This window comes from Cherax quadricarinatus, chromosome 48, assembly GCF_038502225.1.
Source record: "Cherax quadricarinatus isolate ZL_2023a chromosome 48, ASM3850222v1, whole genome shotgun sequence".
Lineage (NCBI taxonomy): Eukaryota > Metazoa > Arthropoda > Malacostraca > Decapoda > Parastacidae > Cherax > Cherax quadricarinatus.
Window position 1 is genome coordinate 6,841,970 of NC_091339.1, and position 5,924 is coordinate 6,847,893.

The window sequence follows — 5,924 nt, forward strand, 5'->3', positions numbered from 1 at the left end:
ATAGATATAACAGATATATAGGTACATGACTGAATTATTGGTAATAGATATACAAGTTGCAATTGCTTTTTTTTGCGATTGCATAACGGATATATAAACAAGACAAGGCGGTAATCTGGACAGTTCGTAAAATATTACTTGTCGTTAGCTTCTTTCAAGGTGGTGTCCCGCCATAGTAAATGTAGCATATTTATAATAGTAGATAATAACATTGACACTAAAAATATGAAGATGAAGCATTATAATTGAGTCTTAAATACTGTCGAAGGTGAGGTTGAAGATCTAGAAGACGTAGTAGGGGATTGGATTCACTAGTGGAAGAAAGAAGGCAGGTCTCTCTGGAATCCAGCCTTTCTCATAACTAGTAAATATGCGATGAAGAATGGAAGATGTCCTATGTACCAAGATACCGTTGTGCTGCATTGTCTGATAGTTTTGTTGAAAATGATATAAAATACCGACTATGGAAATATAAACACTTAAGTAATATACTGTGATCCTTTATTGACAACGTTTCGCCCACGCAGTGGGCTTTATCAAGTCATTGTAATAAAGTTGGTAGAATTACCGACAATATGTAAAGTAAAAGGATACAAGTGCAACTAATGTGACATTTTATTGTGGCAACGTTTCGCTCTCCTGGAGCTTTATCAGCCATGGCTTGATGAAGCTCCTGGAGAGCGAAACGTTGCCACAATAAAATGTCACATTAGTTGCACTTGCGTCCTTTTACTTTATCAAGTCACAAACATATTTACCTGGGTGAAAGATACGTGAGTATTTATAGGATGGCGTCAGGTGGAGAATGATGGGTCAAGTGGAGAATGCTGCATGTGATGGTCTTCCTTGAAGGGTGATAGAGTCTGGAACCTTGGGTAGCTTTAAAAAGAGATTGGATAAGTATATGAGTAGACCTTCTGCAGTGTTCCTCCATTCTTATGTGGGATAGCGATGAAGAAGTTTCTTGGTAAATTAGACACATGTGCAATACTTGGGTCCATACCAAGGAGGATGGTGAAGAACAGGAGGAGTTTGAGGTAATCAGTCCCTCAGTCTTGAGTCGATGTGGTCAGTCCATCAATCATCAATCAGTCTGTTTTCACCAGTGCGTAGGAGAAAGTCAAGAAAAGCTAATTGGTTGTCCTTCTCTTCCTCTAGTGTAAATTTAATAGTAGGTTCCAGTGTTGATGGTGTTGAGGATGCCACGTGCGTCTAGATTTTTGGGTACAATGACCAAAATATCATCACCAGGCCCGGTGGCCTGGTGGCTAAAGCTCCCGCTTCACACACGGAGGGCCCGGGTTCGATTCCCGGCGGGTGGAAACATTTCGACACGTTTCCTTACACCTGTTGTCCTGTTCACCTAGCAGCAAATAGGTACCTGGGTGTTAGTCGACTGGTGTGGGTCGCATCCTGGGGGACAAGATTAAGGACCCCAATGGAAATAAGTTAGACAGTCCTCGATGACGCACTGACTTTCTTGGGTTATCCTGGGTGGCTAACCCTCCGGGGTTAAAAATCCGAACGAAATCTTATCTTATCTTATCCATGAAACTGAACTACTGCACTAACAGGGGGTCCCATGCAGAGGCGTCGCTAGAGTTGGTGTCACCCGGGGCAGCATCTCTGGTGTCACCCTCATGAAATTCAATGGAGGGGGGATGGGGGGGGTGTAAACTCCAGTTATGTCACTACTGCATGACCAGTTATGTCACTACTGCATGACCAGTTATGTCACTACTGCATGAACAGTTATGTCACTACTGCATGACCAATTATGTCACTACTGCATGACCAGTTATGTCACTACTGCATGACCAGTTATGTCACTACTGTATGACCAGTTATGTCACTACTGCATGACCAGTTACGTCACTACTGTATGACCAGTTATGTCACTACTGCATGACCAGTTACGTCACTACTGCATGACCAGTTATGTCACTACTGCATGACCAGTTACGTCACTACTGCATGACCAGTTATGTCACTACTGCATGACCAGTTACGTCACTACTGCATGACCAGTTATGTCACTACTGCATGACCAGTTATGTCACTACTGCAAGACCAGTTATGTCAATACTGCATGACCAGTTACGTCACTACTGCATGACCAGTTATGTCACTACTGCATGACCAGTTATGTCACTACTGCATGACCAGTTATGTCACTACTGCATGACCAATTATGTCACTGGAGACCTGGAGTTACCTGGAGAGAGTTTCGGGGGTCAACGCCCCCGCGGCCCGGTCTGTGACCAGGCCTCCTGGTGGATCAGCGCCTGATCAACCAGGCTGTTGCTGCTGGCTGCACGCAAACCAACGTACGAGCCACAGCCCGGCTGATCAGGAACTGACTTTAGGTGCTTGTCCAGTGCCAGCTTGAAGACTGCCAGGGGTCTGTTGGTAATCCCCCTTATGTGTGCTGGGAGGCAGTTGAACAGTCTCGGTCCCCTGACACTTATTGTATGGTCTCTTAACGTGCTAGTGACACCCCTGCTTTTCATTGGGGGGATGGTGCATCGTCTGCCAAGTCTTTTGCTTTCGTAGTGAGTGATTTTCGTGTGCAAGTTCGGTACTAGTCCCTCTAGGATTTTCCAGGTGTATATAATCATGTATCTCTCCCTCCTGCGTTCCAGGGAATACAGGTTTAGAAACCTCAAGCGCTCCCAGTAATTGAGGTGTTTTATCTCCGTTATGCGCGCCGTGAAAGTTCTCTGTACATTTTCTAGGTCGGCAATTTCACCTGCCTTGAAAGGTGCTGTTAGAGTGCAGCAATATTCCAGCCTAGATAGAACAAGTGACCTGAAGAGTGTCATCATGGGCTTGGCCTCCCTAGTTTTGAAGGTTCTCATTATCCATCCTGTCATTTTTCTAGCAGATGCGATTGATACAATGTTATGGTCCTTGAAGGTGAGATCCTCCGACATAATCACTCCCAGGTCTTTGACGTTGGTGTTTCGCTCTATTTTGTGGCCAGAATTTGTTTTGTACTCTGATGAAGATTTAATTTCCTCATGTTTACCATATCTGAGTAATTGAAATTTCTCATCGTTGAACTTCATATTGTTTTCTGCAGCCCACTGAAAGATTTGGTTGATGTCCGCCTGGAGCCTTGCAGTGTCTGCAATGGAAGACACTGTCATGCAGATTCGGGTGTCATCTGCAAAGGAAGACACGGTGCTGTGGCTGACATCCTTGTCTATGTCGGATATGAGGATGAGGAACAAGATGGGAGCTAGTACTGTGCCTTGTGGAACAGAGCTTTTCACCGTAGCTGCCTCGGACTTTACTCTGTTGACGACTACTCTCTGTGTTCTGTTAGTGAGGAAATTATAGATCCATCGACCAACTTTTCCTGTTATTCCTTTAGCGCGCATTTTGTGCGCTATTACGCCATGGTCACACTTGTCGAAGGCTTTTGCAAAGTCTGTATATATTACATCTGCATTCTTTTTGTCTTCTAGTGCATTTAGGACCTTGTCGTAGTGATCCAGTAGTTGAGACAGACAGGAGCGACCTGTTCTAAACCCATGTTGCCCTGGGTTGTGTAACTGATGGGTTTCTAGATGGGTGGTGATCTTGCTTCTTAGGACCCTTTCAAAGATTTTTATGATATGGGATGTTAGTGCTATTGGTCTGTAGTTCTTTGCTGTTGCTTTACTGCCCCCTTTGTGGAGTGGGGCTATGTCTGTTGTTTTTAGTAACTGAGGGACGACCCCCGTGTCCATGCTCCCTCTCCATAGGATGGAAAAGGCTCGTGATAGGGGCTTCTTGCAGTTCTTGATGAACACAGAGTTCCATGAGTCTGGCCCTGGGGCAGAGTGCATGGGCATGTCATTTATCGCCTGTTCGAAGTCATTTGGCGTCAGGATAACATCGGATAGGCTTGTGTTAATCAAATTTTGTGGCTCTCTCATAAAAAATTCATTTTGATCTTCGACTCTCAGTCTGGTTAGCGGCTTGCTAAAAACTGAGTCATATTGGGACTTGAGTAGCTCACTCATTTCCTTGCTGTCATCTGTGTAGGACCCATCTTGTTTAAGTAGGGGCCCAATACTGGACGTTGTTCTCGATTTTGATTTGGCATAGGAGAAGAAATACTTTGGGTTTCTTTCGATTTCATTTATGGCTTTTAGTTCTTCCCGCGATTCCTGACTCCTAAAGGATTCTTTTAGCTTAAGTTCGATGCTTGCTATTTCTCTGACCAGTGTCTCCCTGCGCATTTCTGATATATTGACCTCTTTTAGCCGCTCTGTTATTCTTTTCCGTCGCCTGTAAAGGGAGCGCCTGTCTCTTTCTATTTTACATCTACTCCTCCTTTTTCTTAGAGGAATAAGCCTTGTGCATACATCGAGTGCCACCGAGTTAATCTGTTCTAGGCATAAGTTTGGGTCTGTGTTGCTTAGTATATCTTCCCAGCTTATATCGGTTAGGACTTGGTTTACTTGGTCCCACTTTATGTTTTTGTTATTGAAGTTGAATTTGGTGAATGCTCCCTCGTGACTAGTCTCATTTTGTCGGTCTGGGGCTCCACGCATACATGTCTGAACCTCAATTATGTTGTGATCTGAGTATATTGTTTTTGATATGGTGACATTTCTTATCAGATCATCATTGTTAGTGAAGATGAGGTCTAGTGTATTCTCCAGTCTAGTAGGCTCTATTATTTGCTGGTTTAAATTGAATTTTGTGCAGAGATTTAAAAGCTCGTGTGAGTGTGAGTTTTCATCAGAGCTGCCTCCTGGTGTTATTACTGCAACAATATTATTTGCTATATTCCTCCATTTTAGGTGCCTTAAGTTGAAATCCCCCAGGAGCAAGATGTTGGGTGCAGGAGCTGGAAGATTTTCCAGACAGTGGTCAATTTTTAACAGCTGTTCCTGGAATTGCTGGGATGTTGCATCCGGAGGCTTGTAGACTACCACAATGACTAGGTTTTGGTTCTCGACCTTTACTGCTAAAACTTCCACTACGTCATTTGAGGCATTAAGCAGTTCTGTGCAAACAAGTGACTCTGCAATGTACAGGCCAACCCCCCCCTTTTGCCTGTTCACTCTGTCACATCTGTATAGGTTGTAACCTGGGATCCATATTTCGTTGTCCAAGTGATCCTTTATGTGGGTCTCAGTGAAAGCCGCGAACATTGCCTTTGCCTCTGCAAGCAGTCCACGGATGAAAGGTATTTTGTTGTTTATTGCTGGCTTTAGACCCTGTATATTTGCAAAGAAGAATGTTATCGGACTGGTGGTATTGTTGGTACTGGGGGGGGATTTTTTTTCCGGCATTAGTATCTGTATCTGTTGGTTTGGAGTGGAGGCCATCGACTGTGGTTCCACTCCAGGAATGACTGGATTTGGTGTACGATTTCTGCCATTTCCTGCCAGTTTTTTTTCCTTCCTGGCACTAAAAAACCTCTCCCTCTTGAGTGGCTGTGGCTACCCAGGTTTTCCCATGGCCTGGATGTTTTGTATCTTTTTGTCCCCTTTAGATGGTATGCCTGGCAATTTAAGTTATAGCACAGTCTTTCCTGTACTGAAGAGGTACACATTTCAGGGTGAAAAAGCTTACAGGAAGGGAGTTTGCATTTTCCTGTTGTCATATGGGCATGACATTTTCTAGGGTGGTCATAGTTGCATGTCCCATCTGTTTTTCCAGATTTCCCATGCCAGCAGATACCAAGTGCATAGTATGTGCACAGGCTTGGTTTCCGTTTGCCTTGGGTTTCTGTGACTGTATTCCCTGTTGGTGCATGTTTCCCTGTCTTATTCCTATCCTCCTTAGCACCAACAATGGAGCTCCCACCAGTTGTTTTTGGTAATTTATCCTCACTATTGCTATTGGAGTCCTCTTGTTTGCTATTTCCTGCGGTATTTCTGGTTTGCAATATTGGTTTTATCTTATCTTTGACTACACTTGTT